We start from the raw sequence: 17,016 nt of genomic DNA, 5'->3' as shown, positions 1-17,016 counted from the left end.
CCACTGTTGGCCATCGCTATTTCAATCAGATAGGTAGCCTTTTCCTCCTTGTCGACAAGAGCTATGTCCGGTCTGTTGTGTGGGATTGTCTTGTCCGTTATTATTGTGTGGTCCCAGTACAGCTTGTGGGTCAGAGTTTCTAGTACTGCCTGGAGTTCGTACTTGTAATACGGTACACCTTCCTTGATCAACTGGTATTTCTTTGCTAGCTTCTAATGTATCATTCTGGCTGCATTGACGTATCTACGAGTGTACTTAGTCGATGATCACCTTGCATCCCGCGGTGAGTTTGAATGTTTCTGAGGCTAGGTAGCATCGTCGACTTGTCATCGGCACTCCGGGCTCCTTGGTGATGTATTTCTATAGTTTCTGGTGTTGATTACCTGGTCTTGGATTATTACTATTATTTTTGCTCTTATATTATTCCTCCCTGATTGGGGGATTCCATTCCGTGATGGGTACTGCTACCAAGCACACAGGATGGTTGTAATGTCTGGTGTTACTGTTGGTCGAGGAAATCTCTGACTGTCCTAGAGGTGTTCAGGATTGCGACTTTCTGGAGTTACTTGTAGGTGTTCTCTGGGAGACCTATTGTTGCTAGGCTGCTATGTAGAGTCTTTGGTACCATACCGGTGGTTGACACGACGATCGGGATGGTTGATACTTCTTGCATGTACCCCATCTCCTTGACCTCGTGTCTCAGGTTCCTGTACTTCCTATTTTTTTCCTCATGGGTTTTCTGGACATTGCTAGTGTTGGGCACCGCTATGTGAATCAGGCAGGTAGCGTTTTCCATCTTGTCCACAAAAGTTATATCCGGTCTGTTATTATTATTATTATTATTATTATTATTATTATTCGAGGAACATTACTGATGTTCATTTTTATTTTTGTAATTTTAGAATCTTATAGACTTCCGATTCGAAATTTTTTCACCCGGTCCGTTGAGGGATTGATGAAATTCTGAAATTCAGTGAGCGGTCAAAAAGCAAACTGGCAATCCAATTTAAAAAAAAAGACGGCAGTTCTAATAAAAGAAGCTCATAAAAAGTATGCGGCGCATTGTTATCACAGATACTTATTAATCTGAGTTTGGATTCTGGCAGTAAAACAGTTATACTGAACTTGCAACTCTTGTGACCCCGACTATATGGAAAAACAGAAATTTATTTCGTTAATTTTCATCTTGGATGTGGAATTTACTGAATTTTCAATTCCACATCCAAGATGAAAAGGGATTTTTTATTTGGACATTGTACAGTTTGTTACATGCATATTCGAATTTGTTTTAGGCATTTCATTAATACCCATGCACATTATTCGTTTTTGTATGTGCGGAGTAGCATTCTAGTTCGTATCAACATTTCACCACTATTTAATGGTTTACAATTTTTTTAATGGTTATTATTGATATGTGTGTGTGTGAGATCAGCGCCGAGTTACACATCTTTGCTCCACCTTGTTAGTTCTACCTGCCGTTGGTAGACATTGAAGGACGTTGCACCGCCTCACCTGTAGAACCCGGATACGAGCCGTAAGGTTAAGCACGTAACGACGTAAGGTAAAAATGGCGTCTAAGGTAATGTGAAAGAACACGGACTTTTCAGATTCCTTATCGTAGAGGTAAGTGTATGTGATATTGATATTTTTGTTCGTATTATTATTAGTACTAAATATCCAAAGATGCTGAAAATGATTATTGTTTCCGAAGATACCTTTTGTACAATTCACAGTTTCACATTGATACTATTTTTCACTTAATATGTATATGTTACTGAGTCTTGGGTGGTGCTTGTTCCAAGTTTTTATATCGAAATGAATGGTTGGTATTTAACGTATAAAGGAAAATTTTTGTAAGTTTTAAAATAGATGTAACATCTGATCGTATATGTAAGACAAGTAACGTGAAGTGAATAATACGCAATACTTTTAGCGGGAGGATAGGGGGCGCATAGTAAGTTGAAGAATGTTTTGACAAGTTTCGAGTTGATCTTAGTTGAAAAGGTGATTATATATTAGTGGGGAATATATTTTGAGTGATGAAATGCGCACAGCTAACCATAGAAATCTCTTACAAATACATGAAGTACCGCTGAAAAAAGCATAATGTAAACTAGATTCCTTTTATATTCGATTCAGCAGGTTGCCAGACTCAGAGCATGGTTTGGCTTTCAAATCCAGTATCCTATCGCTTGAAGAAAGATAAAAATTGCGAGTTTTCCATTAAGAAATTAATAATTAGTTGATTATAACAACTGTCAAGACCACGTGCTCTTAACACTTCCCAGTTAATGTGTACATAAAGCTTCCTTGAATTATACTGATATTAAACAGGAACCATAAAGTTATGAATGATTTGAGCAGAAAATTGATCGGGGACCACTTACATTAGCAGTGCTACTGATTTACTATCAATTCAGCCGTGTTTGTCTTATGGATTTAACATTAAAAAAAAATAAACGAAAAGGGCACTAGCATGTTTATTATTTTTATTGAAGCAATTAAGAATATGTTAAAATTATGTACTGCATACAGTCCATTATAATCTAAAGTAATTTATTTTCCAGAGGTTTGATATTTATTGGAGCCAGCAAGGAGATAGAGAATACACAAAAGAACTACTGGGTTAGCCAAAATCTGCAAATAGATTGACAGATTACATCTCTTGTGGCCCCGACTGTATAGAAAAACAAATTTATTTCATAATTTTTAATATTATATTATAATTCACATTTCCAAGGCAAAGGGGATTTTTATTCATACATTGTATTCTTTATTACATGCATATTCGAATTTGTTTTGGCCGTTTTATTAATCTAAGTTCCCATTATTTTTTATTTTATTATTTTTTTTTGTATATGCAGAGTAGGATCCTACTTTCTATGGATATTTTACTGCTATTTAATGGTTATTATTGGTGTGTGAGATCAATGCTGAGTTATACAGCTCTGTTGAAGCATATGCAGTATGTTGTCAAGTGAAATATGATTTCAATTCTTCATTTTTTCCTGTATTGGATAAACAACAGGGATTATTCCATTCAATATATTGTTTTCATGTTTAAATTACAAGTAATTAATTCTGCAGGTTATGAACATTTCCTTCATCCTATAGAGAATAAATCATGAATAGATTAACCAAACAATGTAAAGAAGGAAACATAATGATTGGTACATTAGATGCTTCCAGAGCCTTAATTTCACAATTCAGTTTCTCATCATCATTTCACATTGATGCCATTTTTTCTTTAATATGTGTATGTTACTGAGACTTGGGTGGTGCTTGTTTGGAGTTTTTATATCAAAATGAATAGTTGGTATTTAATGTATAAAGGAAAAATTTTTTTTAAGTTTTAAAATAGATGTAACATCCAATCATACATGTAAGACAAGTAGCATAAGGTGAATAATACGCAATACTTTTAGCAGGAGGATAGGGGGTGCATAGTAAGTTGAAGAATGTTATGACAAGTTTCTAGTTTATGTTAGTTGAAAAGGTGATTATATGTTATGTGGGGAATATATTTTGAGTGATGAAAAGCACAGCTAACCACAGAAATCTCATACAAATACACGTTATGTAATTGTATGAGAAGGGAAACAAGATTAGTGAATGGAACAAAGTGTTGTTGTTACAAAGAAAGACTTTTAAGTTTTGCAAATTACAGTGTCTGGAGACTAGGCACCTGCAAGGTGATCTTGATGCTGATGGGATTTTTTCTCTTGCTCAGAATAATCATCTGAGAGGGCATACATTCATTAACAATCCTGCTGACCTTTGTATCATCTGCAAACATGGACATTAAGCCTAATATACCATCATCGATATCATTAATAAATACAGAAAACAACAATGGACCCAACACCAAACCCTGGGGGACTCCACTAATAACATTAGTCCATGAAGAGCAATGTCCATTGATTACCACTTTGTCTTTTCCCACTCAACCATCCCTTTATCCATAGCAGCAATTTGTCTCCAATGTCACACTGCTCCAGTTTGTGCAGCAGTCTTTACAAATTGGAGGCAAATTGCTGCTATGGATAAAGGGATGATTGAGTGGGAGAAAAAGTGGTAATCAGCGGACATTGCTCTTCATGGACTAATGTTATTAGTGGAGTCCCCCTGGGTTCGGTTTTGGGTCCATTATTGTTTTCTGTATTTATTAATGATATTGATGATGATATATCAGGCTTAATGTCTAAGTTTGCAGACAATACAAAGGTTGGCAGGGTTTTTAATGACACTAATGACAGTACGCTGCTATAAAGGATCTAGAAAAGTTGAACAGATGGGTTGAGAAGTGGCAACTGAAGTTTAACATTGACAAATGTAAAGTACTGCATATGAGAAGCAGTAACCCCAGAGTAACGTATCAACTCTGTGGTCCTACACTGACAGTGGTAGAGAATGAAAAGGACCTGGGGGTAATTGTGCAGGCAGATATAAAGTTTTCTGAGCAGTGCAGACAGTCTGCAAGAGTAGCTCATGGTCTTTTCAATGATATACAGGAATCTTTCTAACACTGATAAGGAGGTGATTATCCCATTGTATAAGGCAATGGTCAGGCCACACCTTGAGTACTGTATATAGGTCTGGAGGCCTCATTTCAAGAAGCATGTAGCGCTGCTGGAATGAGTACAGAGAAGGGCAACAAGATTAGTGAATGGAACAGAGGGTTGCTCTTATGAAAAAAGGTTTAAGTTTTGCAAATTACAGTGTCTGGAGACTAGGCACTTGCGAGGTGATCTGATTGAGGTGTATAAAGCCTTGAATGGTTTGAGCATGATCAGTGCAGATGAGATTCTTCCTTTTGCTCAGAATAATTTCCTGAGGGGCATAAATTCAAATTGAAGAAAGACAGTTGTAGGATAGATGTGTGGAAGTTTACCTTTAGCCAGCGGGCAGTTGATTGCTGGAATAAACTTCCATCTGTCATTGTAGAAGTTGACAGCATAAATAGATTCAAGGCAGAACTAGACAAACATTTTAGCGACTTGATTTGTGAAATGAGAAGGTTTTTTTGCTGATGCTATATAAGCTTGCTTTCTTGCATCATGTGCCTTTGCTAATGCTAAGTGCCACTGGAAAAAAAAAGTATAATTTAAACTCTGTTCCTTTTATATAGACTATAAAATATTTAAGGGCACTTGCCTCATGCTACAAGGTAGAATGACTAAAATGTAGGTTAGTGCAAAAGCATCATTTTAACATGGCCATCTACCAAAGTAGTTCAATTAATTAATTAAATTGGCATCGTTTTGGTTATATCTCATACTGTGAATGCCTTCAGAATGGGTTGCCATGGTATTGTGTACTACCTCGAATAAATAACACTTCACCAGGGGAGAACACTACTGTTATTTATTCTCAGTGGATACCACTACACAGACAGCACCGTTTCAAAGCTTGTTGGCTTCTCTTCGGTGGGTGGGCAGATACCCTGGTGTTACAATAGTTACAACCCAGTTATGAAGTATAACTTCACAATATGAGAGATGCCTGATGGTGTGCAGTGATATGGACTATAAAATATTTAAGGGCAAAGGTCTCATGCTACGAGGTAGAATGACTAACATGTAGGTTAGTGCAAAAGCATCATTTTAACGTAGCCATGCTTTTGCACTAACCTACATGTTAGTTCCTTTTATATTTGATTCAGGTGGCCTGCCAGGCTCAGAGCATGGCTTGGCTTTCAAACTATTATCCCATCACTGATGAAAGATATAAAAATTCTGAGTTTTCCATTAAGAAATTAATAATCATTAGTTGATTAACAACTGTCAAGACCACGTGCTCTTAACACACTTCCAGTTCTGTGCACATAAAGCTTGCTTCTGTGAATTATGCTGATCTGAAGGAATGAGAAAGTTATGTATTATATGAGCAGAAAATTGTTCGTTTTTGATATTGCAAATACTCAAATTATGAACACCATCCCGGAACTTGTAAAATATGTATAAAACTGATGGGGAAGAGCACTTGTATCAGCAGTGGTACTGATTTACTATCAATTCAGCCACCCTTATCTTATGGATTTAACATAAAAAGAAAAAAAGGCATTAGCACGTTTATTATTTTTATTGAAGCAATTATGAATAAGTTAAAATTATGTAGTGCATACAGCCCATTATAATATAAAGTAATTTATTTCCCAGAGGTTTGATATTTTAGGCTAGCAAGGAGATAGGACATAAAAGAACTACTGGGCTAGCCAAAGTTAGTGTGTCCCCAAACTGCAATTAAATTGGCTGATCGATCACACTGAACGATTCAAATCATTACTCAGATAATGTCAAATCTGCTGCAGCCTATGCAGCATGTTGTCAAGTGCAATATGGTTTCATTCATTTTTTTTTTTTTTCCCTGCATTGAATAAATAACAGGGATTATTTTTTTCCAAATATTGTTTTCATTTTAAATTACAAGTAATTAAGTTTGCAGGTTATGAACACATTTTCCTTCATCCTATACAGAAGAAATATAAGGAAGGGGGAGTGATGATTGGTACATTAGTTGCTGGCAGAGCCATAACTTTAATATGCACCTGAAGCAAAATAAAAATGTTGCACCCCCAATCCTCCATATATAAACATTATAAATTAAGAGTGAATAAATAAATAATGAAATACTACAAATACTGTTGACACTCTTCAGTGCAATTATAAATGGGCAGTGCTTCGAATGGGATCCCTCAAGGTTTTGTGATAGGGCCCTTGTTCCTAATTTCCATTAATGATATTGATGATTACTGCAAGTTTAATATCAAAATTTGATATTAGAACCAGAGTATTTTGTAACACATTATACTAACATCTTTTTTTACCTTCTGGTCTAAAATATGGAAATTAAGCATTAGTGTTAAAAAAAAACTTAATTGCCATTAGCAGAACCTTGTTATTAAATGCAAGATTCTGCCTCTTGGCCACAGCCATTCCAAATTACATTATGAGCTGGGGACAACACACTCAAAGCTGTTGACAATGAAAAGTACCTATGTGTTGTTATGCAGTCCAGTGTGAAGTTCTCTTCCTGGTGTAGTAAGACTGCTAGGGCAGCACACTGGGTTACTGTTGATGGTATATAGGAATTCTATCAGTAGAAATAAAGTGGCAATTACCCCACTGTTTAAATAAACAGCCAGACCACATCTTGAATATTATATTCAGGTTTGAAAGCCTTATTTTAGAATGATATGCACTTGTTCGAAAGGATGCAGCAGAGGGTAACAAGGTTAGTTTTAGATGCAGAGATATTGTTACAAACCGAGATTAGTTTTGTAAGCTGTAAAGTTTGGAAACTAGTTACCTGTGTGGGTATCTGATTGAAATGCTTAAAACTTTGAAAAGGGTTGGTGACTATTTAATGATGGAAGCATTTCTCGTTTTACTTCTGTTATAACACAAACAAGGGGACATTAGATTAAAATTAAGGAAAGATAACTGTACACTGGATTTAAGAGAATTTTATTTTTAGTCAAAGAGTAATCCATTATTGGAACAAATTACCCTAAATTGTAGAGTCAGAGGGCTTATGTAGATTTAAAGAGTGATTAGATAAAATATAACCCCAATAGACACAATAACAACAACAACCCAATAGACATTTTTATTTGATTTGATTTTTTGATGGAAGATGCTACATAAACTTGGCTTCTTTACATTGTTGTGACATTTTAATACTAATCTAAAAAAAAAAGTAGTTGTGTAGAACATATTTAATCCTAATATTGAAAAATTATCTTTGTGAAATAGTTTTATGATGACATAAAAATATGGCATTATTATATTTTTTGATATAAGTAGTGTTAGTATTAGTATTATTATTAGCCATATGGCACAAGGAAGCCTAAGGCTTATGCTGCACCAGCCAAAAAAAAATCCCGAGTTACCCCCTGTGTGTGTGTGTGTGTGTGAGAGAGACTTCTTATATGCATGGTAAAGACTTCTTTCCAAATCAAAACTGGATATATTTGTGTTTCATTGTCAATTACATTACTGTCTGCAGTGAAGTGAATGCCTCCTACTGTATTTTTTATCCCTTGTCAATGCTACCAGCTGCAACAGTATATATTGCTTCACTTGTTATTCCAGCTGTGTCATTCCTCATGTTAATCATTCATTTGCAACTACTTTAAATTTAATATAGACAGAAATGAAAGCCTATTTTAATAATAATCATTTGCAAGGGACTGTGAGATGCTTTGCTAAAGTTATAAGTATATAAAATGTTTCTTTGAGTTTCTTCTATCTCACTAAGCCGTAGAAATAGTCAGCATATTTTGTCATACTTGTCCAATTGCACTCTTTAAGAGACATCAGCGATTACAACCTAAATGTTGGCTACTGACTGACAAATGTGGAAACAAGGTCAATTTAAGTAATGGAGCATTTTTCATGGGCTCATTTACCCCTGTTCTGTAAATCTATTTTCATAACTTTGAAAAACAAAAGCCTAATAGCATATGGCAGTTAGCATCAAAAATGGTCAGAGTTGGAGTTTTATTTGAAAAACCATTTAAGAGAGTTGTTACATTGTTTCTGCCATTTAAGAATCTATTATAGTGACAATTTGCATATTTCACTCATTGGTTATCGGAGGCTTTCCCTGTATTTGATATTGAACTTGCAGTACATTGTCATTGGTTTTCTTATCTGTTGTCATGATGGCACCCATCTTTTGCATCATGTATGTAAATCTGTCATTGCGCAGAAGCATCAGTCTACCAGGAATGGTGTAAATACAAACTATTGGGAAGACTAATAGACTGAGCCTCAGAAAGTTTTTACATTTGGCCAGCATATTGTTAATTGTAATAAACTGCATCTCTGAGTAATCGAGGTTGACAATGTGAAAATTAAAGGACATAGTAATAGGGTCAGGTGCCACCAATGGTTTCCCACATCTGTTCTGTGTACTCAGTGATGAAATGTAGAACTGTAAAAGCCAGGAAAAAAGTGTAGTGTTCTGTTGTCTCTCTGGCTGCTTGGCCACAGGACCTCTAGTGGGACCCTACATTATCTGCCACCACCGCTGGGAGGAGAGGCCAGGCTGCCCGTTATACTCTAGCTGGTCTCCACCAGGGTTGTCTGAGTTTTCTGGACAGAAACCAAATAAAAAAAAAAAAAAAAAAAAGAGGAAGAGACAGAGTGGGGAAGATAGTACTCGTGGTGGAGTCAAGGAAGGAGGATGAGGAAAGAAGGCATCCGCCAGCAGAAAGAAGAGGTGGGAAGGGAGAAGTAGGAATCGCCCCAGAATCCTACAGAGAGCATTGAGATAAATTTCTATATATTTTAGGCTTTAAAATATATACACAAAATTAGCTGCTAACTAAAAATAAAAAAATTCCCATTAGGATTTTACAAAAATAAAATAATGTTTTGTAGTTCTGCAAGAATATTGATAAATACAGAGCATCAAATGTTATTTTATTTAAACTACTGAGGATTAGAAGTCCTTGGACACCTCTCCCTTTGAAGTCTGCAGTGGATAACTTCTACCAGAATATTATTTCACTTTGTTAGTAGACAATAAATTCTCATATTGTGAAAGCATTCACAATATGAGATATAACCAGAATGATGCCAATTTAATTAATTAATTTAACCACTTTAGTAGATGGCTACGTTAAAATGATGCTTTTGCACTAACCTACATATTATTCATTAGTAGATTAACTAACTATAGGGTACCTGTGCCCTAATTCTGCTTTCATGTTATGTTTAGTGACTAAGTTGACCACATTTTCTGGAAGAGACCGAACAAGGACACCTTATAATTTCTCTCTCCTACAATGCAGCAATACTGTAGGGAGGTTCCTTTAATATTGCTATATATATATACTAGGTTTAATGATATTGTTATTATTAAAAAAAAAAAAAAGATTTGAAGAATCAAAAAACTATTGGTAATAATATATTTTTGGTCGTGGTAGCAATACTTGAAATTTACAATTTTATTTTATTTTATTTTTTGTGTTATTGTGTCCTTTACATGTAATTTCATCAAGTAATTCTTGATCATTATTAGGGAACCAAGGTTTGGTGTTGCAAACATCAAATGTAGGTGTCTTAATTGTATTTCATTCAAGATTTTTCAACATTCTTATAGGACTTGTTATAGCAAAGTTAAGTCATATTCTATCCCTCAAAATTTTAATACAAGTAATTTTTAAATAATCTAAAGAAGTTTTACAAAAAGACCTAAGTGACAACTTTTTTTTCTTTTTTTTTTTTTTTCCCTGTGACATTTTTGTTTCCTCCATTTGAAAAACTGCCGAATAGAATACAACAGCTTGAGAATGCTCATAATAAAGCTATACCTCTTGTTTATTTTCAATAAATATTTTGATAATAGCTGGATCTTGTAAAGTAAAATAATATTTAAATGCATTAAAAAAAAGTGTACCACTTGTTATTGGTATGGATGCTGGAAATGATTGTTTACCACAAGCATTAAAAAAATTAAAAAAAAAAGGACACATTAACTCCAGAAATACAGAAAACTGCTAAAAAAATGGGACTGTAACCACTTTAAACAATGCTTGATTATGGATGACGCTAATTGTCTGGTAATTACTACATTTTGCATATAAGCATCGAACCCTTGTGGCTAATACAGTGGTTATGATTGCTGCCATTCACACTGTGGAAAAGGCCTAGATTTGGTTCTTTTAAAGATAGGAAGAACTTTTTATTGGCTTTTTTTCACTATGTCTGAGTTGGTTAATCTCAAACAAAGATAGTTCCCTCCACTCCTTAGAAACTTAAATTTTTTTTTATCTAGTAAAATAGGCAAATTGTGTGTATGCCAACCATTTCAAGAAGGATGTAGAGCTGCTGGAATGAGTACAGAGAAGGGCAACAGAGAAGATTAGTGAATGGAACAAAGGGTTGCTCTTATGAAGAAAGGCTTAAGTTTTGCAAATTACAGTGTCTGGAGACTAGGCACCAGCGAGGTGATCTTGATAGAGGTGTATAAAGCCTTGAATGGTTTGAGCATGCTCAATGCTGATGGGATTCTTCCTCTTGCTCAGAATAATCACCTGAGAGGGCATAAATTCAAATTGAGGAAAGACAGATGTAGGATAGATGTGCAGAAATTTGCCTTTAGCCAGCGGGTAGTTGGTTGGTGGAACAGACTTCCATCCCTTGTTGTGAAAGTTGATAGCCTAAATAAATTTAGGGCTCAGCTGGACAGGTATTTCGAATGAATGGAGGGGTGAAATGGGAGTGGTGTTTTTTTTTTTTTTTTTTGGCTGATGCTGCATAAGCTTGCTTTCTTGCATCATATGCTAATGCTAATGGCATACACACAACATACTGATTACTCATATCCTTAGTTTCCTTGGAACAAAATGAAAAACTAACTTTAAAGACACTGACAATGTCTTATTTAAGGAACTTTTAATCTATTTAGAAGTGGTTCTCATTTTGCAAGTACAGAGAATATTGAAGTGCACTTCAAAATAATTGTGCTGACTCTAAGCACTAGGATAAACTGATCTTGGTGGCCATCATATTGGAAGAACAATTGTATTGCTGTGGAAAAGGTATTTGACTCATACCTTTTCCATAGTTATATGATTGTAACTGTGGAAAAGGTATGAGCCAAAATCCAACAAGATGGGAAAGAGTTTCATGGACTTTTTTAATACTGTGACAAAATTAGTCTTGCTTCAAAATTAGTTCAGCAATTTTTCCTCCCAAAAACTGATTTTTTTCAGTTTTTTCAATTTTTTTCAGTGCAGACAGGTTGCCAGGACATTTCAATGGAGTTCTGTCAGTGATATACTGGAATTTTGCTAGCAGGGATAAGGAGGTGATTATCTCATTGTGGCAATGAGGCAATGGTCAGGACACATCTTGAGTACTGCATACAGGTCTGGAGGTCTCATTTTAGGAAGGATGTGGAGCTACTGGAATGAGTACAGAGAAGGGCAATGAGGGGAACGAATTGGTGCTTTTACCAAGAAAGGCTTCAGTTCTGCAAATTGCAGCATCTGGGGACTAGCACCTGCGAGGTGATCTGATGAAGTTTAAAGGCTTTGAATGGGTTGAGCAAGCTCAATGCTGATGATGTCCTTCCTCTTGCTCAGACTACACACATGAGGAGGCACAAATTCAAACTGAGGATGGGTGCAGAACAGATGTTAGGAAGTTTGTGTTTAGTCAGTGGGTGGTTGACTGTTGCTACAAACGTCCATCTGTTGTTGTGGAAATTGATAGCCTGAATAAATTCAAAGAAAAGCTGGATAAACTATTGGAGGGGATGAATAGGTGAAACTGGAGGATTTTTTTTTTTTTTTTTTTTTGGCTGATGCTGTATAAGCTTCATTATACATCACTTGCCACTACTAATGCTAATGCAGACATTATGTCAGCTGGTATAGTTAGAGGTTAGACTATCATTTCCAAAAATTTGCCAAAAAAATTAGAAAATTTACTTCTTAGGTTGCTTACTCACTCAAATGAAGTGTCAGAACTTTTCTCCAGTTAATACTCACTGTTGGTTAAATTATTTTAAGAGTATCAAAACTTGTCACTTAAATCCTGTATAGGATATCTTGTTTGTTGAAGTGCATTCATGGGCTTATTCAAATGTTGTGCGGCCTAAAAAAGGAATCCTTATTCCCTCTACCTGATATTGGCTAACTATAGCCTTGATTGAAGAGGACTTCAGAAATTCTGATAATCATCAATGAGAATAGAACTCGGGCCTCTCCAAATGAGTGGCAGACTGCAACATACCTTGACAACTAAGCTGCAATGCTGGGCTCACTACTGGTTAGTGGAATCTACTTTGCTTTACATTTGGCATCTCTGACATTTATATGCATTTTAACATTATTTAGACTATATTTACTTGCAAATATGCCATCTAAAAGAAAAACAAATGGCCAGAGGATTGTAGTAGTCCAAAATGCAAACACAGGTCATTATCAGTTATAAAGGGAAGGGGGGTTCAACAGTGCACCTTCAGTGAACTAATTGTACAAAAGGTTTAGTTCCATGAACTGTGATATGAAGAGGAGCCAAGAAAATATGCTCAAATGCTTTGCAGACAGTGACACAATGAAAGGAATTAAAGTGTACTGTATATATTGCTTTCCACTTGATATAAAATACAGTACCATAATATGTACTATAAATTATAGTATAGAAATGCAGGTCATTTTTTTGTGGCTATAATATAGCCACCAGAAGGCAAAGTCCAAAATTCAGAAAGGCTGAGGTCCCAAGTTGGCAGATTTCAGAAGTTGGTATTTAACTTGTGTATAGAGCAAAAGGACAAGTTCCCCAGCATTTGCAAATAAATGTGATATATTAGATGTTATTTCTGTATGGATTGTGATTGAAAAATTATATCAGTATTTTGTTATATATTTTTTCTTTTTTTGAAATTGTTTGGCTGTTCAAGCTCTGTTTCCAGTTTTCAGCTTATTTATTTTTTATTTTTTTATGAAAACCCTAAACACGAGAGGTATTAGAACCTGTAGTACTTAGTACAGTGCTTGGGTTTGAGGTTGAGAAGACGAAAGAAGATATTTGTTGGTATTAGACTTGAACTTCTGTAGACTATAATTTTCAGGAAAGACATGAAGAAAGGAAGTTCCAGAAAATGGCAGTTGAATGAATAAACAAGGAAGATGAAAAGTTGGTTCTGTGAGTTTGAAGTTGGGACAGTAAATGGATGTTGGCGGCACATGTTCGGACTGTTTTGAAAGAGAGAGCAGGAATTATAGAAGCCAATTTAGAAGAACAGTGCCCATGGAAGTATCCGTAGAAAAGGCATGCAGCAGAAACAGTATGTCTATGAGACAGCGAGTGGGGAGATTCTGTTAGAGACGAGTCATTAATTAACCTAATTGCCCTCTTCTGAATGGAATCTAGAAGCCTGAGAGAGGTTTTGGGGGCACTGCCCCAGATGTGGGAACAATATTCCAGTGTATGGCGAATTTGCGATTTGTACAGAGTGAACAGCTGTTTGGAAGAAAAGTAACGCCAAGAGCGAAAGAGAAAACCAAGTTTTTTAGATGCAGAGGAAGCAATGTTTGTAATGTGCTTGTGCCAAGAGAGATTAAAGTCAGGGTAATCACCAAAAGAGGTATATCAACTTGCCTAGAAATTGGAGTGTCACCAAAGATAAACATATTGATAAGATATTGAAAGGAAGCAGACTTATGTGGTCATGTTGAATACCAGTCTCTTTTCCCATAACTCGTTGGTGATGCAGACTACATTTGCACCACACAGTTCTGTGTGGTGGGGATGGAGGCTGATATTTTTCACTTCCACCTTGTGTCAAGATAATAGTAACTGAAAATCACATGCATGCATGCACCATCCTATTTATCACCTATGTTTACAATCTAATGCAGGGCTTGGAATGTATGTTTGCCCATAATGTGTCAGTAATGAGACGTAAAATTCCCACCTAAAAGTTTGGAATCGCATTTCATTTCTCTTAATTTTCAAAGTTTTATTAAAATAGGACTAACTTGTTTACCAATTTTTATTAAAATATTTTCTATTATGTATGAAAATCAAGAAACAAATTGCCATTGAACTCAAATTCCATTGAATTCAATGGCAATCACTATTTTGGGGTGCCATTAATAATATTTAAGAAATTTCTAGAATATTCCAGAAAGGTGTAGTACATCTTGAATGTGGTAAAATGTAGATTCTAGAATATTCTAGAAAGTAGGATCATTATTTCAATATTATAGATTTTTAGATGATTTCAGAGTGTTTTGCATTAATATGAATTGAAGAGTAAGAGCTGGAACTTATGTTATCATAGCCAAGTGGTCCAGCACGAGGGTGCATAATAAGTACATGTGCCATGAATGACTGGGGTTCAAGCCCGTGACTGCTAAATACGGTGCTTTTTCTCTATCTTGTAAACTCCTGTAACAGTGTTGTCATCCCGGAGTATAAACAGAAAATTTATTTTAAAATTGAACACGCATAGTCGAATTGGATACAAGCATAAAGTTTATGCAAGACAATCAAATTAAGAAAAAATGGTGCCATGGTTAGTGCCTACAGTCATGCACAGTGGTGGTTCCATCATGATCTGTGGTTGCTTGTTTTTCTGGAGTGGATCACATCAGAATTGAACGAATTTTAAGAAAGACTATAAAAACATATTCTCTTGACTTTATGGAACAAATTTTATATTACAAGGCAATGATTCAAAGCACAACAAACAATGTTGGGGTGGGGATTGCAAATGGATAAAAGTTTTATCCCAATAAAGCTTTTATGGGATATATGGTTCTCAACCGGTGTGCCTTGACACATTGGTGTGCTGCAGCCCTTTTCAAGTATGCAACCAGATTAGGAAAAATTCCATTGAGTTCAATGGCAATCACTATTTTGGGGTGCCATTAATATTCATCTTTTAACTTAAATGTGCCATGTGTGATAAAAGATTGGGAATCATTGACCTTGCAGATTGCTTGGAATAATGCTACTCAAGACACAAAATTAATTGCCAAAATGCCACATCTGTGTAAGGCAATGATAAACTTTCATGGAGGATATTTTGATAAAAAATCAATATAGTTATTAATATTATAATTTCAATATTTTTTGATTTGTTCTTTTATATTAAACCTTGCATTGTCATTGCATTGTCCCAAAAAAATTAATGAAAACTGTTATCTCATACACACATTCCAACTTTTAGGCAGGAGTGTACATGTTGACCTTCTGTTTTACATGGTGATTATTTTAAATGAGAACTAATGAAAATACAGTAACTCTGAAGAGTGCTAGACGCATGAAATTTGCAAGTAATAACCTTTATTCTGTGCATGGTTTTCACCATCTGTCAATAATCATAAAACAATGAATCCACATGTTGCATTGTGCAAAGCAGTAAATGAATATTGCATTCAGCATAGTGGAATGTGTGTTGTGATGGAGCATTCCATCAAAACAGGATTTTGAAACTACTCAACGTGATTTTTGCTACAGTTTCAATGTTGTAAGTTCCATAAAAGTGTGCAATTTGGAAGTTTGTGAAAGTTGAAAAGCAATATGTGGAACATGTTGCAGGCAGTATTTTCAAATATGCTTCACTGTGCTCAGTTATGTTACGATCATGATGGTCATTATTTTTCAACATTTTTTGTGAAAGTAACATCAGTGAATAAACAATGTCACTTGTAAATCTCGTGTCTCCAGCACTCTTATATAAAGTTATTTGCATTTCTTGCATTGTCATTTAAAATAATCACTGTGTTATCCTGATGAGCATTCCATTGAAGGCTGGATTTATTGAGGTATAGTTGGCACATTTGTTCCAGGCCTCTGAAAACAGTCCATTGGCTTAGGTAAAGACCTACAAGTTTTATTTATTATTTTATTTTAGGTTCTTCCAAAACATGTGCTATATCCAAAGCTACCAAAATGCAGCAATTGTTCTGTTTTATAAAGTTATCCATTTTGAGCCTTAGCCTGATGTAAACTCAGTTCACTACATTATGGATGGGATCCAATGATGCACTCTGACAGGCAATTTTATTTTGATCTGGCCGATCCTGAAACAGAATTGAAATTGAACATTGTCCACACTGGTGGAAAGTGGCTTAAAGTTGTACTTAACGTTTTTTTTTTTTTTTTTTTTTTTTTTTTATTAAAAAATCGTTAGGCAGCAAACTCGTGCAAATTCAAACTTGAATTTTGTCAAAATTGGAGAAGTGTAATGTTAATTAATATGTTACAGTCGACAGTTTAGCACAACTTAATTTTACATAAGATGTATTCGTTTATTTTTAGACTATCTATTAGGTGATGCATGCACGGGATGCTTATTACATTGCAATGTACTTCTACAGATAATTAACAGTTTCGCTAAATGAGGGTTACGTTGTAAGAAGCCCTGACCTACTTTTAAAGAATTGCCCATTACTGTCTTCACACCCATCCATCCAGCACCGCACGTGTGCGTTATTATAGTCATTCTCTGGAGAGCTATTTTGTTCAGGCAGTAATATAGTGCGTG

At 35.3% G+C, this 17,016-nt stretch overlaps 1 protein-coding gene across 1 annotated transcript in view; it reads left to right on the top strand.

The window, feature by feature from the left end:
* Window positions 1-1,511: 1,511 nt before the first annotated feature.
* Window positions 1,512-17,016, top strand: part of mbt (serine/threonine-protein kinase PAK mbt) — a 125,555-nt gene continuing 110,050 nt past the window's right edge. Inside the window, exon 1 of the mRNA XM_090375716.1 lies at window positions 1,512-1,623. The gene's annotated coding sequence lies outside the window, so the exon portion shown is untranslated. The remainder of the gene's footprint in view (window positions 1,624-17,016) is intronic.

This window comes from Mastigoproctus giganteus, chromosome 6, assembly GCF_048544385.1.
Source record: "Mastigoproctus giganteus isolate SK-2022 chromosome 6, ASM4854438v1, whole genome shotgun sequence".
In the NCBI taxonomy this organism is placed as follows: domain Eukaryota; kingdom Metazoa; phylum Arthropoda; class Arachnida; order Uropygi; family Thelyphonidae; genus Mastigoproctus; species Mastigoproctus giganteus.
This window is presented reverse-complemented; position numbering and strand designations above follow the sequence as displayed.